Source organism: Galleria mellonella, unplaced genomic scaffold (assembly GCF_026898425.1).
Source record: "Galleria mellonella isolate WM207_F2 unplaced genomic scaffold, CSIRO_AGI_GalMel_v1 utg33, whole genome shotgun sequence".
Lineage (NCBI taxonomy): Eukaryota > Metazoa > Arthropoda > Insecta > Lepidoptera > Pyralidae > Galleria > Galleria mellonella.
This window is the reverse complement of record NW_026442079.1, coordinates 9,834,838-9,862,530: the sequence shown is the minus strand read 5'-3', so window position 1 is coordinate 9,862,530 and position 27,693 is coordinate 9,834,838. Positions and strand designations below refer to the sequence as shown.

Below are 27,693 nucleotides of genomic sequence, written 5' to 3'. Positions count from 1 at the left end.
AAATTAAGTAGAAAGTGAAAATTCATACAATTTATATTTCGAATAGATTTGTATTTTGCTCTCAAAGAACTTAATTTTTTTACATGAAACAAAATTTAAAATCGATAAACAAGAGTATATACTTGATACTATTCTTTATGATCCCCAAAATCTAATAATAAATATTATAATAAATAATCTAATAATAAATATTATAATTAATAATCCGTTAATAATAATTATTATAATAAATAATCTTAATAATAATTAGATGAATTGGACAAACTTTTATCGAATAAATGACATTCGTAATCAAGTTAATTAATTAATATTGGACTCGATGAGAATCAATCCAATAAAATGAATGCAGAGAAGTAATCCACATAATACATTACAACAACATAATATACAATTTAATAACAAAGTCCGAAAAAATATCATCTACCGCTGAAATTTTAACAGTTTTATAATCTTAATATTTAAAATCTAAAGGGTCTGCCATGTAATAGTCTGCATTTTAAACATTTTTTGTTTTTTTTTTGACAACTAGGGAAAAAATAAAACTTTAAATTTTTATTCATACATTTATTGTCACGTCAAAAATTTGAGAACAAAATTTCAAGTAAATAAATTTTCATAAGAACATAAGTTACACTACTCTGAAGACAACTGCTTCCAGAAAACTCATGCTCACTTCCACCGTGATTTTAGCCGATTGGCTTATCTGAAAGAAACAATAAAAACGACGTTTTAATCTGTAAGTGAAAATCCATCAAGTGAACTAGAATCATTTGAAAATATTGAATTTTGGATTTTTGTCAGACTTGTGAAAAAAAAATCTTGTATTTTATTTTTTAATTACGAAATAATAGTAATACTCGGAATTTTTTAATGATCCTAGTTCATTCCATGCGTCTACATGTGCTAATTCGATTGCATAAATATCAAGTGAATTGGACAGTCGTTATCAAGATATGATAAAAATTTTGAAAAACAGCGTTTTGAATAAAAGGAGTATATAGTAAAGATAAAAATATATAGTTATGTCAAAACAACGAAAATCTTAACTTACTTATTTGCGATACCTGGCCCATTTTTCTTGTTATTATTTTCAAAACTTCTTGAAAATCTTCCATTAATATGAATGATGACAGAAATATATACTACAATCTCAACTATTTTGCCGCCAGAGCACAGATGTTTTGAGCGAAAGGCGATATTAACGAATTTAGGGACTCATTATTATTTTGCATCTCTGCACCTAAACAAGGGTTCAACAATTCATCTCTTGGCAAATCCTCATAAACAGGTTTTATAACTCTTTGGACTTCTAATATTAAAGGTGGCTTGTCGTGATGGAATTGGTCAAGCTCATTCCGAGCTTACGCCTTGCGCCATTTACACCAGCTGTCTTCACCTTCCGGACAACATTCATATGTTGAGGATTTCATCTGATGAACTTTTATGATATAAAGTCGATTCTTATGACGAACAGGGTGAGAATTACCAATTACCGCGCTTCCTTTTCTACCACTCATAGTGAAAATAAATAACTTGTAACTGATCACTAATTTCAAATTTCTCGTAATTGTACTCTCCAAAGTTAAATCGAGACTCAAATAAACTATTTTATAAAATAGTTGACCCTAGAAATTTCTTTCTATACCTATATATACGTATTTATACTTGTATAAACTTTTTCTATACCTATATTTAACGACATGATAGTCAATTCGACGCTCCGAACATTTGTCTTCTAACTACAATATTTTTAGAAAAACTTCGAAATTTAAAATATCACTTTACCCTCATATTTTAAATATAATAAAGAATCAATTCGTGCATAAAAAAATTATCGATTTTTTTAAACCATCACACCGGAGAACCCTTTTAATAGATAAAAAAAAACTTATGCGTGGCACATCAAGCTAATCTCCCAAAACAGCTTAACCGATTTCAATAAAATTTTGTAAATACATCTTGTTTTATCGTAAATGAGAAAAAGGATTGTTTTTATCCTATTAAAAAATGTGTCCGATAAGTGGCAGTAGGAGACAAAATAACGTTTGCCAGGTCAACTAATACATATTTTGAATATTGTTTGTATTAGCATCTGTCTAAAGTAATACTATAAAGAGCAATGATTTTATTTTTGTTTGTAATAGATAAACTCAAAAAATGCCTAACAGATTATAAAAATACCTTTACCTACAGAATGCTAAATTAATAGCGAATAACATGAGCGATATTGTATAAAAAGAAAACCGTGCAAATTCGGTGTGGGTCGCTAGAAAATAAAGGAAAGAGCAAAGAAAGGTTCACGATTGCGGACAATAAAGTGTTAACCCGTGATGAACAATAAATGAGTGATTTCCGCCATCAATTGTCCACTGCAGAAAATTATCATAATCTTATGATGATTAAAACATATACAGAATGAAATCAAGATCAGTATTCCTTTACGGGAGTGCCAATAAAAATCAGTATTTTTCCAAAAAAAATCCACGAAACGATAAACGAAAATATAGTGCGTCCATAATATTTAAAAAATAATAACTAGATTGACTTACTTGTATTGTTGTTATTATTGATTCAATAAAATATGAATGAATAAGAAACTCAACAATATAAAAGTCACGTCGAGCTGTCTAGTTGATATGGGAAGCCCTACAGTTTGTTTTCATATTTCTAGTTCTTTAAGAAAAATGTAGACATATCTAACACATTTCTCACGTCTAGTACATGAAAATAATTAAAAAAAACCTATTATTAAAAATAAAAACAAATGTAACAAATATAGAAACGTAACGTACAATTACCGAGTACATAATATTGACGTGTAAAAAAAAACATAATAAAAAGAACTTATAATTAAATACTTACGGTGTCAGTAGGAACAGATGAACCGGTGAAAATTCATTTAAACAATCGTCTGATGCGAACGGGTCCGGTGCTATGATGTGCGGGTTCAAATCTACATCGTGCTTAGATTGAGCCGATGTCAATAAACCATCTGGCGGAAATCTAGACAAAATTTTTAACAAATTAGTAAATTATATATCAATAAACAACGGGACGACAATTCTTACATTATTCTCATACAACGCATTATAAATAATACATCTCCTTTATGTTTAATAAATAAATTCTTTTCGCACGGGCTAATAGATGAGGCCAAATCTTACTATTGCAAATACAAATTCGTACTGCGCTTTTACGGCACTGCAATTTCTATTCGACTTTTCTTATTTAAAAGCCAACTAAAAACTTCAACTAACCATTTTATAGATTAATATTATATATTTTTTCTTTTATTTGATTATTTCCAATTTTAATATTATAATGGTAGAAATAATTATATAATTATTATTTATAATATTAGATTAATCAAAAAATTCAATCAAACAAAATTTTAAAAGTGTTTGTATATAAGAAATATGTTGTTGTGTATCATAATCTTTATCATGATATCAGCCGTTAACTGTCCCCTGCTGAACATAGGCCTATGTCCCCTTATTTGAAGGATTTTTGTTATGTATGTTATGAAAAAATGTCACTTATGCTTCTAACTGTTGTACTAAAATAAACTTCTTTTTAATATATCTAATGAAATTAAAAAGAATTTAATTTAAAGAAAAATATTTTATTAAATAATGAAATAAAAAAAAAATATAAAAAAAAGCAAAGCAAATTTGAATTGCGCGCGTTTTTGTTTGACATGAAATTTAATTTGAGCAAGATTCGCATTTCTTACAAATAATAAAAAATAGATGTAAAATTACAGGGTACAGAGGCATAATATCATAGCCCTCTGTAATGACAAAGCATGAAGCGTACCATTGACATAAGAGTGTATGTATTCTGTAATGGCCAGTATTGTTTATCAGCTTGTTTAACATCGTTAAGTATCATAAAAATAAATTTAATTAAATTAAAAACTAAAGAATCAATGCAACTTATAATTATAAACAAAAATATTAATATAGTAAATATTGATAATTATTCTATAGGCAATATGAAATTAATCCACGACTCAGAACATATCCACATCCAGAATTTGCTCTGCATACCTGTACAGACACGGTAGGGAGTGCTTGACCACACCGCCGGGTATGAATCTAACATTATTAACCTTCAATGCTCATTTCAACTTTTAACGCCGATATATCCTAATCGATATAAACACATATATAGAAAAACTAAAGCTTAATTGTGTAAGAATATTAATTTCAGATAGAATAATAAAGAATAATTAATGAATAGGATATCTGCTAACTATATTTGCAAAAATACGGGTGGTTAAGCTTCCTAAAATTCAACTAGCACGCAACGATGGTTAAGCTCACCCCTCATATCGTAAAAGAAAATCTCTTGTAGGGACTAGTCTGCTCCAGTTTACTACTTATGCCCGACTATAAAATGTTACTTTTTAACCATATTTGAAAATACTTTTAAAGAGAGTATCTGTTGAATTTCTTACGAGTTCTTCAGAGCAAATAAAGTTCTGAACCAAGCGGCAAAATTATAAAAAAGTTATGATTTGAAAGTGGTTGCAAACAAACCTATTTAAATAAACATGATTTCATTCTAAAACGAACAATATTTTTACAAACACGTGTCAAATTTATAAAAAAAAGACTTTTCTTAAAAAGCATCAATATCCCACTTTTTGCTTTAATGACCCTTTAAGAATTAACTCTCATCTATGGGCAAAATTATGGATAAATGAGAGTTGTAGACCATCGACTTCACTATATTAATTTATTACTATTTAATGTACTTAATATACAATTTTATGGAATTAAAAATAACAAGATTAAAGCAATTTTCTTTCAGCTTTCAAAACCATTTTTAAAAGGAGGTTGTTTGTTAACTAGAGGGCTTTACAGTGAAAGTTCGTTAGGTTAATGCAGTAAAACTTTGTGAAAATCGCGGCGATGCATAAAATGTATTTCTCATAAACAAAGATGTGAATTAAGACAGTAAAGTCAAAATTATTCAAGTAATACTACCGATTAATGATAGTCTTCAAACTATCTATATATAAATATTTTTTACATACATCCTTTGTTTTACTTTAAAAAATTAAGCAATAAATGAAGACAGAAAGTTAATATAATATATAGAAACACTAGTTTAAAATATATTCGAATGAATTCGAAAAGCCGTAATATGACATTCGAAGGAGACAGACAAATGAGAATGATTGAGAGGAATCAGCTTGGATGGGCAGGTTTAGAAAGTTCACTAATGAACTCGAGCAAACAAGTACCAATCTTTCTCAAAAAATGTGTGTATGAGCGCAGTGCATTTTCCCTATGATCTATGGAGCAGAGACCTAAACTCGACTAAACTTGAGCAGAAAGTCCAAGTTGCGCAAAGAATGGGCTACATTAAATATCTCACTCATTGACCACATTCCAAACATAAATATCTGAAAGCGCACTGCACTAAAAGACATCTCTTCAGTATTATCCACGTTAAAATGAAAATGGGCAAGCCACATGACCAGACGTGATGATGGATATAAGAGCCGTAAAATCGTAGAGACCAAAAATTAGTCAAAATAAAATGTGGAGATAACCTATTCCCTGGGCCGACGCTATAACAAAAATAGTGAACAAGGTCTGGATGCGGATGGCTAAGGATCGGAAATTAATAGTTATGAAGAGGCCTATAGAAGAGAGATAAACACTTGCAAACAAAATATTTTGCGACTGGGCCATTTCTATTAAATAAAATTAAAAACAAATTATTAATTAAAGAATACCATTAAAATAAAGAAATTTAAAGATAGCAAGTAATTTCATTAAATTTATTAGCATAATTACTACAATTATAACAACAGAGTTAGTTTAAAATTCGTTCAACTGCCAATAGAAATTCGCTTTGCCAGTATCACAATAAGTAAAAACATTCGCCAATGAAAGAAATTAAAAAAGGTATAAAGTGCAAATCATTATTGATATGTTGTGTGATGGATGCACAGACGGTTCCACTCAACAAGTAAAACGATAAAGGCACCCTTGCTACCATCGCACAGCACACAGTAAAAAAAAAATTCAGTTTCACCTTTTAATCCGGGGAACACCAACGCCAGGTATATAACACATTTTGTATCGATTTTAATGTTCTCATAAAACACTAATACTTTGATTAACACAAAAAACTATCACTAATAACGTAATTAAAACATAATTAAAACAAAAAATCAATTACCGACAACGTAATTAAGCAAAATGTATCATTATAAATAATAATGAGCATGAAAGCATAATACATAGGTAGGTCAATTGACAGGTAAACGTATAAATACATTTTAATTTTTAAATGCGACCGGACGCCACGAGTGTCGATGCGCTAATGATGCATTTGTGCATCCTATAGTATAGCCTAGTCTTCTTCGATTTTACATTGTACGTATATAACTAGAGCTCTACGTTCTTGCTACAAATAAAACTGAAATGCAGACGCCAGCGTCTATACTTTTTTGCAAAACTGTCTAAATCTACAAATTATGTGTTTCTAATGCAAAATTTTAGTAGAAAACAATAATAAAGTAGAGTTCTGGGAATATCTAATTTGTAACTTGTGGGTGCTGTTGAATGAATACAATAACATACTTACATAGGTAGTTGTGGGGCGGCGCAAAGCGCCGGCCCCCGGTGTAACGCGGGCCCACACGTGGCGCCTTCTCCTCGCTGTGGCCAACACGTAAAGTACCACTACAAAGAATTTCACAGTGGGTACTCGTAGTCACAGCCAGTTTGATGGAGCCTCAGGCTCATATCAATCGATAGCACCTGAAATTCCAGGAAAATATTCAATACATTGATGATTGTTTCATATATTGACACTCACACCGATGTAAATTACTTGTTGCATGTGCACTGCGCATGCTGATGTCTACGCTCACAATTAACTTGTTACGCAAGCGAAGGGTGAGACCGGAGTTAGGTTCAGATGTACTGATTTTTTCGACCCGGACGCCGTTAGCCAGGTATACACAAAAGATGACAAAATCAGTACAAATTCAACTACTTGAACAAAATAGTGAATACTTCTTCAAATAGTACGTTTAGATCGATGATGCTATTATTAAAATGTCAAATTCAAGTCAAATGGATCTATATCCCCCGGGCTATGCTGATTAAATAGCTATTGGCTTTACGTTTAATATTAGAATTTCATAGGTTTAAATGCAGTATACTTCTATTATATCAAGATAGACTATACGAGTACAAGATTTCTAAAGTCCTAATAAAATAAGTAAAACAATCTAACTCTATTATACAGTTATGCACTTATCAACAGCCAATCTTTATTTATATCAATTATTTTGTGAAATATAGATAATAAAGATGACAATTCTGAACTCCCCAAACCGATAATTATAAAGATAGAATGGATGACATAATACGTAATATACGGTTACAATTTATTTATTCAAAGACACATCACCAGTTAGTGCATAGTATAGTTACAATTACGGATAATGTAACATTGAAAAATACCGAAACATACGAATAATAACGATAATAATTATAATATAGTATTATTACTGAGACTGCATGTAGGACAGAATATGTTTGTCTGAAGTCAAAGGATCTATACTAATGTGTATCACTGGATTAATTCAGTTATTAATTTTGAATATTTTAGGTGCTCCTGGTATTAATTATTACAAAAATATTCTTTTAATTTGTAAAAATTCCATGTCATACTAATCTCGAAACCGTTAAACCGATTTTAATAAAATTTTGTAAATGTGTATTGTATACCCAAACTTCATAGACGATAACTTTTAGTTCGATATATGGGGTAAAACAAAAGAACGTTTGCCCGGTCAGCTAATATTGTTATAAAAATTTATACAATTAGCATAATAAAACTATCACAAAATATCAATCTGTTCGTTCAATCGTTTAATCAAAAAAAAAGCTACTCAATCGTGACAAAATTAATATGTGACCAACTCGAGAGTAAAACCCTAAACCTTTAATAACACAAAAAAATATAGGAATCGATGAAGATATCACACAAAAAGTAAAATACACACAAAAAGTAGAGACAAATTAATTTCGTTTGAACTCTTGGAAGTATATTATTTTGATGGGTACAAACCTACAAAAGTGAAGTAAATGATTAGTCGTGTCTTATTTACCTAGAACGTTGGATTACCTAAAATACAAATACTGAACTTATGGGAATATATAATCATTTCAACAATGCCTATATAAAATACTTTAACATTATTACATTGAAATAATAATTCGTGGTCCGACATTGATGGCACGCATTACCTCGTTTTGTCTCTGTAGGGTGATGCTTTGAGGCTTACTTCGTGCTTATCCTCTATACGGAATCTTTTACTGAGAAGTACTACTATGATATGCTGGTATCGAGACAGCAGCACTTGCAGTCTCGTTTACACCTGCTAGAAGAAAATCGTAAATATCAATTTAAAAACAAATTTCCCGATTTATTAAACGAAAAGTTTTATTATTGCAACCAGCTAGATAACGATACTTAGAATTACAGACAGAATACACAATAATTCTAAACAAATATAATGAATATACAAGGAATCTAAAAATTATTGTGTTGGCTTTTAAGTCTCCTATTAAAAACCCTAATATAAATTTTTAGGGCTCTGTACAAAAAAGGTACAATAGAACCCTTGTGGTGCCGCTTTGTGCGTCAATCCGTCAGTCAGTCTGTCACAATGCTAACAGATATCACAGCTACTACTAAAATGCTATCGATTTAAATTTGGAATACTTTTACACATTGTTGGCCCATATATACTGCAATAGAAATAACAGAAAAATATTATTTTCTCAAACATGCTTGGAAATATGAGCATTATTTTGACAATCTTCTTCGAGATAAATCAAAATTGTCGTACTGGTCAAATACAAGCGGGCAGCGGCCGGCAAAAGTTGTATGAAAATCCATATCTGTCGTGTTTTGCGGCCAGATATATTACTATGTAAACTCATATCTATCCTGTATTTTAAAAATGGAATGACCTTTTACTTCGAAACATGGCTACCAACGATGTAACTAATAAAAGGTTTTATTTAAATTTCGAACTGGTTTGCAAATAGAAAGCTGTTTATTGAAAAAAAAAAACAAAGGAACATTATGGCGCGTGAAAAATTATTATTGTTCGTTATTCGTCATTGAACTTAAAAAATAAAATTGTATTTTTTTTATTTCCACGCATTGTTTGAGAAAAGTACTATACAAGCCTTGGCCACAACTAGTCATTGACATCATGGACTCACGTATGTGTGCCTCGGCTACGCCTCGGCCCACATTTGTACGTTCGTCCATCAATGCCTCAGTTGCTGGCCGCTGCAGTAATGTACTATATTTTCTTTGGACCCTCTGTCCAAAAGAATTACACGAAATTTCAAAACTGACCTATTAGTAGGGTAATTACCAAGTGGGGAATTATATGAAAGGATTTCATTTGTATATTTTAAAACCAATTTTTATAAATTTTATGCTGCGTACTTATGATCGCAAGAAAAGGAACATTCTTCCCCCTTCTTATCTCAGAAATTTTTGCAATGAATAATCTGAAATAATCACAGTTTACACAGATATTCGTGAATATTATAGAAAAAATAAAACATTGTTTATAACTAGCACCGTTTTATAAAAAAAAAACTGCAAAAACAAACTCAGACAGTTTAGTTTTTAACCAGAAATATGACCCAATATAAGAAATCACGAATTGAAGTTATCAATTATAATAACTATTAATTGACGATTTCGTATAATAAATGTAATAAAAGTAATTTTATCTCTAATATATGTTTTTTTTTTTATTTGCTCTTTATTGCACCACGTAAAGAATAATACAATATTTATGTTTGTAACCCTCGGCGTATGAGTTTAACTTACACCTGCTTGTATTATTTCTTAATATCTCCTGTTAGCGGAGCGCCCGGGGCGTTGATAACAAAAAATCCTCGGAATTTTGTTTGGGTGAAAGAAATTTAAAAATAAGTTTGAATGTTTAATTAAAATATTATACAAAAAAAATTATGTATTAAAAATAGGAATTTTAACTTTCAAAAATAATAATAACCTATTGCTCTTATTATTTATTTTTTCATTAAAATCAAATTATATATATATATATATATATATATATATATATATATATATATATATATATATATATATATATTAAATAATAAATATAAGAAAATAGATATTTGGGCCAATTAAACTAACGAGGACGCAAGGCAGAAATAGTAAATACTAATGCAACCCTGAAATTTTATCATAGTTGTTTATCGAGTTAAAACAACTTTGTAAACAAGTTCATCTCTGAATAAGGGGTCAAATGACCAAATTCAGGGAATTAAAAAACAATATTAAATATATAAAAAAAAAAACTTGTTTTTGACAAATCATTTTAAAATTACGCCCCGATTTAAAAAAAAATTAAAAAGAGAAGTCGTAGCTAACGTAATTCTGAGCATTTGATATATTTTTCAATATCCTAGTTAAAACTGACCATGTTATGAATATTAAAAGATTTATGCTTTTGACGCAATCCTGTCTTCTTAGGTTACTTTATGATCTAGACTTAGAAACCTTTATAACTTCATACATGGTACAATTGAAATAGAACAATTTTACTAAGGGTCACTGGAATGATCCATAAATAAAAGTTCTTATACCAAACTTTTATTTCAGATTATGCATGCTGTGGACTTAGTTGTGGGCATTCAAATGACTTCTCAAAAAATTCTAATAAGACAAATTGATAAAGCAATAACTTTAATAAGTCCATTTGATGATGTATTCTTTAATACGTACTAAATATTAAAATCAAGGATCGACAAAAAAAATTAGTCATCTTTGTGCAAAATATTACTGCAATATTCATTATGTCGCTATATAATAAGTATCAAAACATTTAAGCCATCGTATAAATGTTTTGTAATTTATGGAAATGAAATAAACTCATGTTATTATTATTAACAATTTATGTAATAGATAGAAAAATTCGACACAATTATAACAAGCTTAATACGTTTAATATAAATTTTAATTTTGGAACTTGAGATCAAAACAATGCTACGAAAAATTTTTTATCAGCACGCTCCATTTTAAGCCACGCCCATAATAGATTTTTTAAACTTTAGAATGCAGTAATTACGCTTCCATCATGTATATTAATCAAAATGGCGCACGTAGTAAAATATATTATTGTATTTGTATTAAAAAATTAAAATAAAGTTATACGCTCAAATATTTGCTATTTTTTTGTATAAAATCAGGAGCATAAAAATGTTGGTAGTATTTGCAACTTATAAAAAACAATCCCATTTAAACCAAATAATTTCATTCGCACGAATAAAAATCCCAGCTAATAACCTTCATACGCTTCACTACACTCCACTACTTATAAGATGCTATTTAATAATCTATATGCGAAACTTCGTTGCCAAATTATAAGTTTTATATATGAAATTTAAAGTTATCATATACGAGTTTGGCTACCTACTTGTTAACCCTATTACTCCATTCGGGAAGCGAACTCGTGTCCCCAACAGCTCACCGCCTTCAATTCTAATTTTGGTTGGCTACATTCAAAAGAGGGAGATTTTCAATTCACTATATTTTTTGTGGATATGTAACCAATTTAGCAAACAATTGAATTTACTCTCATGTTGGTATCACATTAATTTCGTTACAGTTTAAGCTGCAGTTTTTCTTTGTGAGAACACGATTCCGCGTTTCATCTATACTAGTATCATAAAAAGGAAAGATTTGTTTATGTGTAATGGACAAACTCAAAACTAATTAACCGATTTTTAAATTCTTTCATCTATATAAAGCGACATTACCAGCAAGTAACATAGGCTATATATTGCGTTCAAAAATTCTATCGACTCGTGCGAAGCTGGGCCAGATCACCAGCATTAAAATATTTTCAGTTAATGTCTATTAAACATCTCGTCATTCACCGGTGTTACGTCACGATTGAATTCACTGTTTTTTTTACTCGGTAACTAAATATTGTGAAAAAAGATGTGCAGATTATTTGACTCTTACAGTTTTGTTATGATATCCATATTTTAATTAATTATTCCAAACAGAAATAAAGAAAATATTGACACATATAACGCTGTGCAGTAGTCGTCAGTAATGACCACGTCGTTTCCATATTGACAAAACACTTGATGTCGCGACAAATTACGTAAAATCTGCCCGGAAAAAGTAGGTGAACATGAGTATACCCAGCCTTCGACAGCTGTAATGATGGCAAACCCTTCAGTCAATATCCAAATGATCCATTGTTAAATCGTACGCATACTATTTTTAGACGATTTCAAAAATTGGTCTGATTTGTTGTGTATTACTCAATTTCTGACAACCTTGCTGGTATAACGGTTTAATAACTCGTCTTATCTTCCAATAGGATTCAGTCCCCGGATAACACAAATATTTTCGGATATAATAGTATGCGTATATCACAATAGTATGCGGACAAATGAATTTAGATACGTGTGTTACATCTTTCCTAATCCTAAATTTTTTTTAATGTGAAAAATTATAAAGATGTTTTATTGTTTAATATTTGTATATTTACTACTAAATCACGCTTTCTCGGCTGCAAGGAAGAAATATCTTCTAATAATAGAGGGATCAATCCTGGGACAATAATATATTTGTATGTTAATTTGCATCGATCTGGGTGTTTTCTATGTACAATATGTATGCATTTACGAAAACAAAATATTTACGTTATCTAGTACAAGCTCTGCTTATTATAGGACTAGATAGATGATGCTGTGTATTATGTCCAAAATTATTATTAGGTATTATACTTATTTTTGTTTTTGGAGTTAATTCAGAAATATAATAGTCTGGGCCCAATCAATGTACGTTTCATGTAAAAAAAAAACTGAACCCAATAACTATTCGAAATTAATATACCTTTAGTTACAATTATGCTTTACTTCGTAACACAAATTGGGATTCAATATTTGCAACACAAGTCTAACATGGTGGAACATCAATGTCATCTTGATTGACATCGGTTGGGGCGATGACATAAGATCGTTATTATAAGTATCCAACACGTGGCATTTCCTTAGTATTTTCCGACTGTTTTGTTTTCATTTAAAAATTCATATTGGAACATTGTGCTATTTATTAGAAACTAGCGACCCGCCCCGAGTTTGCACGCATGCAACTAATATTTAGAAGTTTATATATTTGCTACTTCATCAAGCTGAAACGGCTGAATGGATTTTAATGGAATTTGGTGCACGGATAGGTAATATCCTAACTTAATACATAGGTTACTATAATACTTATAATAGAACACTCTATGCACTTATTTACGTGGAAATAAGCTAGTATTATAAATGTGAAAAAGAGTTTGTTTGTTACATCTTGCCGCTTTAACGGATTAACCAATTGTGATTTAATTTGGCATACACATACTATATGTATATTAATAATACAAGCTACTTTTACTCCGTTCAATAAATATATCATAGTCTTGCGAAGTTGTAGGTAAAAACTAGTCGTGATGATACTTAGAAATAAAGTACTATTAAGGATGAAGGGCATAGGCTAAAATTAATAGGGTCCATAATCATATCCCGATCACGCGCACAAAAACGCGGGTATAGGGTCGTATGTTTCTTATAAATGTTTAGAAGTTACAGCATGAAGTAAAACAAATATTGTTAGAAATAAAAAAGTAATGAAATATTTTGTCGATAATCATATTTCTCATTTTTTTTATACCTAAAACATCTCGATTGACAAATTTTTAAGTCGAGGAAAGTTCTTTTTTTTTTTAAATAAAATAGGACGATCGAGGTCTTGAGTAAAGGCTAGCAGCACATGTAACTCAGACGTTAGTCGATTGTAGCTTTCTAATGTTTTATAGTATTTTTCTTTCATTTATTTTGTTAATCTATATAATTCATCTAAGTTTAAAAAATTGGAGATAAAAAAAGGGCAATGATTTAATTGGAGCTACCTACCTATATAATGAAATCTAACCGAAGAGTACGTTTTTCGTCCCCTGATAAAAACAGTTATGACAGGTAATTAAATTAGCAGAAAGCGGTATGAGGAGAATTTACAGAAAATGCTATTTCTTTATTTTTCCTTTTTTTTATTTTATGGACCTCCTCATATATAAAATATTCTAATATTTTTTTACATTGTTGTAACTTTCCACAATTATAATATTCATTCTTTGCCATTAAAATAACTGTTTTAATAAACAGATACTGTTACTCACAATGACAATGATGCTTAGGTGTAATTGTACCCATGATAATACTGTAATAATCATGTTGACATTATGTAAAGGTAGGTAGCAAAAATAGCAAGTACATGCTTGTTGACTGAATTGCTGAGCCCGGATTTCTAATGAAATAGCATCGCCATTAACAATACATTTTTATATAATACAAATTACAAATGTATCATTTACATCTTTATCAGCATATTTCAACTCATCCCAGGTGCGCTAATACTGGGAGTGGTATTGTCGTAATATTTTAATATTATTTATAGCTAGCTTTTGATATCGAAAGTTTTAACTTTTGAGAGTTGAATTTTCAAAATTCGGCTGTGTTGATGTATGGGTCATTCAGTTTGTCACTTCACATACTCTTTATCTTATTATATATATATATATATATATATATATATATATATATATATGTACTTCACAACGTTTACAACTATTGATGCCTGCACATAAAATATATATGAGAAAAATTACTATGAAGTCTTAATAAAAACAATAGAAGACAAAACAGTATTATAAAAAAAATAAAATCAGTCTATTTGTTCTGACGTCAAACAAAAACAGACAGATATTCTAAAAACTATTGTTATAACTTTTATCGCTCGCACTTAGTACTTGAATTCTCTATAGGGCTCTATGACTTTGAAAATTAGGGTTTTTACCAATAAAAACTGCTATTTTCATTGTAATTTTGCATTAGTAAATTCATTTTTGTAATAACTTTAAATAAAAACAGAATATTTTATCGCATAACTCATAATCTGAAGAAATGGTTTTAAATGTATAATAGTAACAACCGAAACAATGATTAGTTTTATTTATTAAACTTAAAAACTAATAACAATTTATTATTTGGTATTTATGCCAGATACCGGAACTAACATATTTTATAAGTTTTACAGTACACGGATTACTTAAGAAAATTCGCTGAAATATACATTTCGGTATAGATAGATGATCAGAGAGCAGAGACAATATGCCCGAAACAGCTAATTATTCGTAATTTTCTGTTTACTCCGGTACGGTACCATATTTTAATGTTGTATGTTTATGGTATATATATAAAATTATCTTTTGCAAAAAGTTAATTCTTTTTAATTTATTAATTATTTATAACTTATTAATAATTTTCACTTTCAGATATTCCTCTTTTGTCTTTTGGCACTTTATATGCACATTAAATATTTTTTCAAAATATTAATCGCGGTATATTATACTATCTATATAGAACAAATTCTGTTTGTCAGTCTGTGTTTGAATTTCACACAAACACCAGGAGCCATATTTTGATAATCACTAATGTATTACGCAAGGATTAGGGAAGGATCTAGAATATATACCATCACGCTATTCCTTTTAGTATTTTTTAAATATATCATTACGTGAATACTACTGAACCAATTGTATTGAAATTTTAACAGTATATTTAGTTAAATATATTCAATACGAATTGATAAATGAAAGGTAAGAATACTTCGAATAAGATTTTTTGTATCATGATGAGAACAACGTCAAGTATAATCTATCTATATACATATAATAAAACTGTAAAAGCACTGTGTATATATTTTTTCGAATTTTTTATCGCGGTAAATCGTATACTGTATACTGTCGAAATAAAACTTTAAACATTTTTTAATTACTGTCTGTGTCTGTGTGTGATTGAAGTATCACACAAAAACTTGTGGATTTAGGTAGGAATTCATTAATCTATTTTTTACTTAGCTATATTCCGCAGCTTCTCCTGCATGTGTTATTAAATAAAGTATCACATGAGCTAAGTTTAGATCAAAACCTACCCGTGTACAATCATTTAAATGTGTTCATTAGTATTTGCGTCAAAATGTAACAAACATTCGTAAATTCTTACAAACTTATGCATTTATAATATAAATATGATATGACTCAAAACAAACCTTCATTTGCTGGGAACAAAAACATCTCGATTCTCAGATTTAAAAATTACCTGAGCCAGGAATCAAATTAAATTTGTAGTATCGTGTAAAATGATACGGTTAATGTTATGAATAAATTCCTGCATGCGTACTTACATCATATAAAATATTGTATTTTGTACATTTTCGCTATATTTTAATGGTAAGAATTTTTTACGGAAGTAAATAACAATAGTAATAAAGATTACTAAAATAAAATGTCAAAATCGTTGCGTAACAGACGAAGATATTACATAACTTACACTCAAAAACCTACAATTCCGATTAATACACTCCTCCTTTATAAAAACAATTGAAATGAAACATGTAGTAGGTATATCATGATTTTCTTCAAATGTAACTTACATTACGAGTTACGTAGAGAGAATTCATGCATTAGTATCGGTGTTGGAATTCTAGTGTTTATTTTTGCATTGTTAGTTGATTCAACTCCTAATTTAGGTAACCTTTTTCAAAGTCGATAAATGTATTTTTATTTATAACAACAATAGAATGTTTCCTTTGAGTAAAATTCACTATCGATATTTACGTTTAACCACACTTGGGCAGAAGTGAAGCCGTCACCACTCATATTTATGGAAATATTCAAAAATTTAACATTGACATAATTTTATGTCAGCTGTAGTTGAACTCATGATCCTGTCTTATAAATGATGATAACGAAGCATCGAACCACGAAATCGTTCTCTTTTTAACAATTTATTGATAATAATCAATTATAATAATGGCGAACTCTAGGGGAGGCCTATGCTATAGACAGCAAAACAATTTTCGAGTACCGGTGTCTAACAATTAAAAAGATTACTGTAACTATATTGTAAGATATATTGTTAAATAAAGGCTATTATTATTATTGTAAACTATATAACCGACAGCTTTGCGTATTTGATTTATATAAAATTAATATATACAAATAGTCTGTATGAACTTCTTTTAATTTTAGATATCATAAAACACGACAAAGTCAAAACCAGTTCTAAAAAACAAACTCAAAAAAACAATTCGTGTTTTCGCAAATGGGTGTGTACCTATATTTACATTGAATTGGTACCGGACATGATATTTTTCTTCTTCTAATAATCATATTCGATCCACGGGCAGGGTGAATTAAGATTATTTCAAGAGAGACAGATAAAGTACGGTGTGATACCATTCATTACCTACATCTTAACATACGCACAATTATTGAAAAGAAGTATGCCAATGTAATCATAATAAAACATAGAAGAATACATTACGAACAACAACCACCTTACCACCAAAAAAGTTCAACTTGCGATAGACAGGTGTTCGATACTTGCTTAGACGTTTTACTACAAAAACGTGTCTAATATCTGTTTATGTCTAAACAAAAGAAAGTCCGTTTTATTAAAAATAAAAGCTATAATATTTTATTATTAGCTTTTACCCGCGGCTTCGTTCACGTGTGGTATTTGACACATATATCCTAATATAAAATTAACAAATTTACTTACAAAGGATCCATCTAAACTGCTGAAAACGTATTGTTTTTAATAAAAAACAAATTTTCATACTTTTACCTATAATAATAACAAAATTTATACAAATTTTCATTCCCATTTTATCCCTTTAGGGTTGAATTCTTTAAAAACCCATAAACCAATTTTTGTTTCGAACCATGAGCCTAAAACTAAAATTTCACATATATAACTTCTAACCTGACTAAATTCCATAAAATTTTTCAAACCCCACAATATAAAGAATCTATCAGCAAAATTACAAAATTCTAGATTCAGGTGTTTCGGATGTGCGTTGATATATGGTTCAGTCAGTTACTCGGAATCTACTTTTATATACAATATAATAATGGCTTGTCTGTTATATGAAAAAAAGTTTTATAAATTTTAATACAAATAATCATTATTGCACCGACTAAACAATATTTAATTACTTATAGTTCTGTTATACTCTGCTGAGTGTTTTAAGAGCGAATTTCTGTAAACTCGTAATGTCCCATACAAATGATGTCCTGGCAAATACTTTTAGCATTTTCGTTACAATCATACTATTGCTTAGGAAAATATTACTTGAGGTACGAATGAAGACCCATTGTTTATTTGTGATTTTCTGATAAATAAAGATGGAACTCTCAGATGAGACAGAGAACTATTTTATATAGAAAGAAAAAGCAATATTATTAATATAAATCATTTATTGTTTTTATGCCATGTTTACGTAACAACATACAATGATTGTATTTCAAGTTTCCTAAGAAAAACTAAATAAATAACATAACTCCTCTTACAAAATAAAAACTTTTATATCAAAAACATACCACTTCATCATCTTGTACTTAATCTAAAGTCCACTTTGAGTTTAAATATTATTAATATCAACTATTAAATGCTGTATGCAGTCTTTTAATAATAAAAGTATTACAGAATAGTCTTTACTTTCAATAATAATAAAAGTATGATATTTTTAAATGAGATCTTCAAATAAATCCCAATTTCACAAGAACATAGTTTCTAGTATTATAACATGAATTTCGAGGGCCACTGGTTTCAGCTATTTCATTGTCAAATGTTTAAGGAGGCTTGTTAGGCGCTGGTGTCAATTCAGCTCATTTAATGTTTTTCCGATTCGGATTTTGTAAATATATCTAGTGTTCATCTAGATTTCAGATTTAAGTTGGTACTACTTATATTATAATGCTCACAAGATCTGCTATTGTAACAGTTGAGACATTTTATTGTTAGAGTTTTACACTTAGTTGGGAGACCAAGAATGAATCTAGAATAAACATATTGCGACTGCATATTCATGGTACCTTTGTAACACTTCTGCTCGAATGCTTCCTCTTTAACTTTATCCAATTATTGCCTGGATGTCAGTACCATAAATTGGCATACCCGTGATGCAACAGCATCGGTCTTGGATTAATTTGACGAACTGATCAATGTTGTTGATATTACCAGAATTGACAATAAAATCAGTAATTCCATTGCACGTTGCTTCAATACCCTCTGGTGAATCTTTACTATATCCACTTTCCACGTAGTAATGTTATTTCCGCTTTAAAATTGGGGGCAATCTACAGTCTTCCGGCAAGTAGAACAGTCCTCTACCATATTAGCAGGCAGGGAACTGTTTGTTGCCAAGGGACTGTTTTGGTTTAATTGCATAATATTTACAAAACTATTGGAAAAAAACTCGTTACGAAGCTACTAGCAAATTGGAACACTAATCATAGAAATTATATATATGTATAATTAAACTAATTAATGTAAATAATATCTCTTACCAGAGGAATGTATGCATAACGACCAAGACGCGAATTCTTACCATAAGTGATGCTCGGACACTTAACCAAATCGCGTCCCGCCGCTGTTTTCGACACTGTTACCAACTTCACAATTACATATTTCATTTAATTTCACATCAAACAACGTTTGTAAAGATGTATAATAGGTTTTTTCATTGTAGCTTAGAATTTTTGGCATAGGACTGTTTAAAAAAATTGAGAACATTAACATGAAAAAAATATTCTATACTTAAATGTTAATAGCCAAGATTCTGTAATGTTGATATTTTTTTTTTCCAAATATTATCTTAGGTAAGAACTGGGAATGAGGCAACCAGAGGACTGTATTTTAGTACTTTGAATATTTAGAAAAAAAAAGTTATCGTTCTAAATACAATTGCACTATAAAATAAGAATCCACCAGCGAGCAATTATTATAAGAATGGGTAGCTTACATATTTTAGTTCTTCGCATTTTAGATTTATTATTTATAGCTTTCACTTGCGACAACGCCCGCGAGTCGGGACACGTTCACTGGTCAGGATAAAAAGTACTAAGAAGTATTATACTGGTTAGTTAAGCCGCCAACGCGTTATAAAGTAACAAACAAACTCATCACATCTATAATATTAGCATGGATTATTATACTAGCTTTTTGCCCACTACATCGCATGTGTGGATTTCAGAAATAGAAAACCAATAAAAACGAGCACTTCTAAATGACATCTCAAGATAAAACATACACCAATTTTAAAGTAACATTTTTAGGAACACAACTGTGAAAATTACATCCATTTCTGTACAGTAGTTTTTACATAATACTGAACAAACAGACCAAAAGACAAAATTTCTAAAAAAAAAATATTTTGGCTTCTATTGTTTTTATCAATTAATCTTAAATATTTCTCATAAATAGAAATCATTTAGTTTCAATTTTATTATATTAGTAATAGTGTGTACAGATATGGAGTGTCCATATAGAGATTATCATTACTATTGAGAGTAGATAGGTAACTACTTATATTTTTTTTTTTTTATACAACTTATAGTGGCAAACAAGCTGATGGCCCACCTTATGGAAAGTGGTAACATGACAGAGTATGATGGACATAACAGAGTATACTGTTTCGCCCATGATACCCCCATGCGTTGCCATTCCTGAGGACTCAGATGTTATTCCTATGTACCCTGTAAATTCACGCCATATCCCACCCTTCAAACCGAAACACAGCCATGCAAACACAACTGCTTCACGATAGAAACACGAATGGGACAGAGGTACCCAAGCAATCGACATTTGTACAAAGTCTCCCAATGGTATTAAGTACTTATATTAAGTTTTTGTTAGTGGTCGCGGTTTGGTAACTATTACCATTTTATCGTTTAAAACAATATATAGTAATAATAAATTTAGATCAAAGACTCTTATACGAAATTCGACACCGTTATTGTTATCGAAATAAATCACGTAACTAGTTCGTTGGTATGCTATTGAAGAAAATACTTCATTGAAAATTTAAACATTTATGGGAACAAAATCAAGTAAAACTATTGTAATATGTAAAGTTAAAACAAATGCATTTTTTTTCTATTCATAATTAATGTAATTTTTTTTTTTGTTGGCAATAAATGTTTTCTTCTTTCTTTCTAATATTACCATATTATATTTTTTTTATTATTGAACATTTTTAGCAATAAATTCATTCATTCATTGAAAATCGGTTAGCGCTTTACGCAGGAAGTGAACTTAGGTAACCTTGGCATGCTTTAAAGACCTATGTATGCTTTAGTTTGTTCACATATAATATGGCAAGTCAATTGACTAATATTTTACTGTAATAAAAGTTTAAATATTTTTTGTGATAAATTTATATATTAAAACCTTTCGTATATACTCATCATAGTCCACTTAGTAACATTATATACAGATATACAATTTCATAAAACACCCAGCAAATGTTATTTTAGCCACCTACCGGGTTCATTTTTCTTATCGGTGTAAAAATATCCTATATCTAAGATTAAAGCAAACAATACACATAACAAATTCTCATTTAAATCAGTTGAACAGTTTCAAATACTATCAATATATCTCATGACATGGAATTTTTATGTATTGGGAAGATACATTGACAATAAAAAGTAGTAGGTTTAAAAGAGCTTATATTAGACAGCATATAAAAAAATTTTAAGATTTACAAAAAAAAAGCACCATAAACTTTCTGTGTTTTATATTTTGTATTTTCGAATGCTTTTAGTGCTGGAAAATCTTTATTATCAATAAATAGTGACAGTAGTGTAATAATAATAGCTATCTTTTTTTATGGAACTAGAGCCTAAAGGAAAAAAGCAGTCGTCGCCTACAAAATTATATCATAGGTATTACAGAATATACTGTGACGCCTATGACACCCCTAATGAGTCGCCATTTCTAAACACAAAGATGTGATGCCTTTGTACCCTGTTATTTCTATGCTATTTCCCGCTCTTTAAAGCTAAACATAGCAATGAAAACACAACAGTTTTATGGCAAAAATACAAGTGGATAGAAGCTCACATAAAGATACCTTTTGTGCAGTCTCTGTCAGCTACAGTACTTGATTTATTTATCTCTATACTATACCAATAACAATATTGCAAAAATATTAATGCAAGTTATATTTCTTACTGGACTGTTCAAATGGCACATGTTAGTTTACTGATAAGGTTAATTAATGACAATTGGACATCATATCATTATCACAGATTAATTATTCTGTATACATACAATGTAAGATGCAATTATCTCCATATACCACATATACTTATAAAATTAATACTATTTCATATATAACAATTGTGCATGGACTCATTTATTTATTTATTTGATACTGAGTACATTACATATAAATATTAAACAGAAAAAGTGGGCTTAATGCTATATAGCTTTTACTTTCAATTAAACTTTGGAAAAATGAAACTGAAATTATGCGAAATAAAAATGTTCAAAATTGTTAAGGTAAAATAATTCCTTCCATTTATATAAATATTATATACTTATACTACATTACATATAAATATTAAATAGAAAAAGTGGGCTTAATGCTATACAGCTTTTACTCTCAGTTAAACTTTGAAAAAATAAAATTGAAATTATGCAAAGAAAAATGTTCAAAATTGTTATGGTAAAATATTTCATTCTTTTTATATTAATATTATATATTTATTTTCTTTAAATAAATTACTTTCAATTAAAAGACTTTCTGGATCTCCCAGGTAAAGTGTTCTCTGCATAACTACAATTTCTGTTCAAACTATTAATTAAATATTTTTGATGGAACTATAAATAATATCTATCTATATATCTAACTTTTGCATAATACTACTCAAAAAGAAACTTTATAATAAGAAACTATTTTAATATGTAGTACTATAATATGAAAACATGCTATCATGCTAATTTCAGAAACTACTAAATTGATTTTAATGAAATTTGAATGTAAATTTGTATTATTTTCTGCAACTTGAGAGGTAGATCATCCATTTTTCGGATTTGATACCAAAAAGGTACAAAGGAACCCATATGATGTGACATTGTCCATCCATCGATCTGTCACAGCACTATATCTCAGCAATTATTAATGTTATAGATTTAAAATTTGGGATAGTTTTAAATATTGGTGGCCCATACATATGTAATTTAATATAAAAGTAATATAAATTGGACTCTCTTTTCCACGCATAGCCTCTCATTTGGACCATTGTGCGTATGAGTCGATCTAGTACAGCCAGCCCAGCTCCGCCCAGAAGCACAAAAGCTTCCTGGGATCTTCACAAGCCTCACGGAGCGACCTATAAGTGGCCTATATAATAGAAATAATTGAGACGATATTTTTAATTTCTTCACTAGAGGGTACTCAATATATCAAGATTGACTTAATAGCTCCAGGTATCATATGAAAAGGCTTCCTTCATACATTTTAAAAGTAATTTTTATGCTGCAAAATTTTTTATTCACGATCAAAACCATGAAAAAAACAATCCCTTTTCTCTTTATTATCAAGGTTTGTGAAAGGAAACATTTTAAATAATTACAAATATTTGGTCCAGTTTTTAACCAAAATTATGGGCTAAAATAAAAAATTATGCATTTTAATTTATTAAATGTATTATTTAATTTATTAAAAATATATTTTTATATCTTTTTTTATTCATTAATAATATAATTTTTATTAAAAACCATTTCTTTATTTCTTTCTTATTTAAAATATTTTTGGAGTTTTAATATGACTAGTCATTGCCAAACAATAATTTTTAGTAATTTTATTTGTCTGTCTGTTTGTTCTAGCATCATGCAAGAACTACTGCACCAAATTGGATGTGGTTTTCACATTGTGTATTCTCAGAGGACTAACATAAAATCTGGAATATATTTAATTTTGATACACCATCTAGAAGTGGTATATTTTATTGACTTTCCTACTGCTATATGAAGTAGCAGGTAAAAAGCTCATTGATTAAAAATGGTAAGTATGACAAATGTTATCTCCACAAAAATGACAATTATGAATTAACGCTATATATTAAAATTTAATTTATCTTATATACAAGATGGAACAGAAAATATATAATAAATCCAAATTCCGACGATAGTGATTATTATATTATTGGAAAAAAAATCCAATATAATACATAATTTATACTAATTTAAAAAAAACTGTTGTCAATTATTATTGTCAAACTAATTAGTTATTAGATAAACAACTTGAACCATATTGATAAGAGAGTATCCTTCTGTTTTATAAATAGTTACTTAGTATCAATAAATTTTAGACTATTGAAATCTTTCCATTGTATCCCGTACACTACAATAGAACACTGTTATCTGATTACCACTAAGTGCACCCACTGACCAATACATATCTGACAAAGTCCTTATCCTGTGAATTATTAGCACACAAGTATAGACAATTATAATGATAATATGTTAATATATATATTAACACATATAAAATCCAATAAATTACACTGAAATAAGTTTAATTTTACTTAAAATGTATTTTTAAAGTAGTAATGAGTATTTACACTGCAATTACAAGTCAACTTACATTGTATTGCTATTGATATAAACAACATGTACCTACTATGTCGACAATTAGAGTGGCAAAACTGTAAAGAACTTTTCAATAATTATAGTTTTTTTTTTTTATTATTTTATTTATAGTTTATACTTAAATTTATTTCTCTACATTCTATTAACACCCTAAAAGTTCCAATATCAAAGGTAAGCCAAAATGTAACTTCTTGTCCTAATTAGGATAACCGTGATATACATTTCGTATTAGATGTATCATATATTTCATGAATTTATAAAAGAAAAAGATGTTTAATGGGTAATATTCATAAATATTTGCCGAAAAGAAAATAAAAAAATATTAGGACGAGAAGCCAAAAAAGCCTCAATATCTACTTATTATTGTATAGTTGGTACCATGCACGTAGCAGTAAAATATGGAGGATGCATATCTGAAACCCTAAAAAATCTCGTCCCAGATTAAATGGTTTACAGAAGCATCAATTATTTAGTGAAATTATTGTTTATATCAACTGACTTGGATGTTTTTTAGTGATAAAATACACTGTAAAATGAGAATTACTGTCAAATACCACACGATCGCACCGCCCTATGCTTATGTTGATGTACTGAAAATTCTTACTTACCACGCTGAAGAATGACATATTCCATAAAAAAAAGAAATATAGAAGAACAGAGATTAAAACTATGATGAATTTTTACAGAAATCGTGTAGAATTTAGTTAAGTTTCACTATTTTTCCCACAAAACAATAACACTACGCGCAATCACTATCGGACCACCACACTGAAGTTGCTGACAGCTAGATCAATACAGCCAACTTAACACAGAAAATAAATCAATTATTTCGGAACGACTTCATGCGGGTTCTATGGATTTTGTTTTGTAAGTAGGTACATAGTGTGAACGCACAATACCTTAGAAAAATTATGGGATTCTTTTCGTACGTTTTTTAGACCTAGTGTAATTTTTTTTCTAGTCACAAAAATCAATATTGTACTTAACGCATATTATATATTTAAATCCATTATTATTTAATAATTTTAATGTTACAATTTAAAAAAGATGTATAGCTCTTAACGCGTGACCGTCCGAAAATCAGAACTGAAACTTCTTTCTATTTTCATAATGGGTCTTCATTCCTATTTAAATTTATCTTTAATTTCCCCTACAATTTTTTTTCGATAGTCATACCAAATTGTAATGTACCACTAATTATCTTTTTTATTTTTTATATAATAATAATTATTATTATTTTAATTTAAATTAAACTAATTTTAAAAATTTGTATTTAGATATTTTTTAATAGGTGAAAATGAAATAGTATACGCTGGTGAGGCATTAGTGAAAGATGATAACAATGAGGATAAAAGCAAATCAGTTGACTCATCTTGAAAAATTCATCAAAAAAAATCACGATGGTTTCCAAAGGAAACCATGTGGGGGTCGACCTGTTAGGGTAAATTGCTAGTAATAGGTTTTTAAATCCCATTACTAACAATCCTTTTCTTCACAGAAAATCCTAGATATTATAACTTAATGAATTAAATAAAAATTATAATAAGCCTTTTTTTGTTAAATTCGGATTTTCGACTAACTTAAATTTATGAAAAAGACTGATATAAAAATTTTGTTTTTGGTTTTAATATCCGTTATCTTTTTATCAAAATATAGAATGCCTTATTTTTTTAAATCACCAAATTTATTGAAGACGATAGGTACCTATATATAATTGTGAAAAAAAAAATCGAAATCAGCCTTTGTAAATATTATAATAAAACTTAGTATTTTTAAACAAAGACGATGCTACTGTTAATGAGAATTAAAATAAATAAACAGAAATGATCCTATCATAACATGATGAAGTTTTTCATGATATCTTAGGTAATGAAGCCATCTTAGGAGGGTAATTAGGAGTAGATACTGTGGAACAAGATAGATAATCGAAGGAGAAGAGGATAATGACAAGGTACATAATAAATAACTTTTAAATTTTTATGTATCTGAGCAAGAAGCTAGAGTGATCATAAATCCCTTGTACATATAATTAATGAATAATAAATATATTTTATATACTGAAATGTACTTTGCTCGTACACATACTTTTCGAACCAATTTCAGTGTTGCCAGATAAAATGAACCAAAATGTGCCAAAAATTGGATCTCCCCCAAAAATAGTCTAGTCACATAATTTTTTTTATTACAAATCGCTCAAATAGTGAATGAATAAATAAAATAAGCCACCCTTCTTTTGCCGTTGGAGTCGTAAGAGGAAACCAAGAGAAATTAATGGTCTAGGGATAGGCAGCAGTGTCCCTCTTAAAACTTCACCAAAGTCTTACTGTGTTTGCAAATCCGCCTGCTAAGCATGGCAACTACTAACGAACACCTTTTTTTGAGAATACCTATGTCCAACAGTGGAGAGTAGAGGGTTGTTATAATAATGATGATGATGATAATTTTTCACATATAATTTTGTAAACTGTAATTATTTTGGATTTGATGCTTGCTTGAACTTCAAAGATAGGGAAAGTTATTTTTTTTTGTTAAAAATTAAAAACTACATACTATAACAATAATTAAAAAGTAGTTTTAAAATATACAAACGAAGTCATTTCATATGGTATCCCAGATAGACTGATAGGATTATTTTGAAATTTTCAGTACCCGTTTTGGAGTACAAATAGACTACTAAAGGTGTGTGCTGATAACCAAAAACTACGCAAAATTTCAAGTTAATATCATTATTCATTGTTGAGACAAAGCGCGGCGACAAGTGAACAAGTTACACGTAACATAAAGCTTCCTTTGTATTATTTTGGGACGGAATTATAATATCCGTTTAAGTGGCAGTAAATAAAACTCTTTTATATAAAATCCCACTGGAACTAAATGATTCGTTTTGAAATTTTAAACACTTGATTTGGGTACCCTAGTAAAGAAAATAAAAATGTTCTGTAATGTCTATCGACCAATATTATCTAAAACTATTTAAGATTTTAATTGAATATTACTAATAGTATTTAAGATAACGGTGCATTGCTCTCGATTATGTCAAGTAAAAATGTATCGAGCAAAGCTCGCCTTGCTATAATTCAAGGAGTACTGA

General features: G+C 29.1%; 1 protein-coding gene across 3 annotated transcripts in view; it reads right to left on the bottom strand.

The window, feature by feature from the left end:
* Positions 1 to 25,381, bottom strand: part of LOC113521629 (uncharacterized) — a 66,145-nt gene extending 40,764 nt beyond the window's left edge. The window contains exons 1-4 of one of the 3 annotated variants that reach the window (XM_031911444.2): positions 25,211 to 25,381; positions 8,283 to 8,416; positions 6,607 to 6,782; positions 2,863 to 3,003 (exon numbers count right to left, since the gene is read on the bottom strand). The gene's annotated coding sequence lies outside the window, so the exon portion shown is untranslated. The remainder of the gene's footprint in view (positions 1 to 2,862; positions 3,004 to 6,606; positions 6,783 to 8,282; positions 8,417 to 25,210) is intronic. The other 2 variants (XM_052896646.1, XM_026907225.3) reach the window with 2 other exon arrangements.
* Positions 25,382 to 27,693: the final 2,312 nt, after the last annotated feature.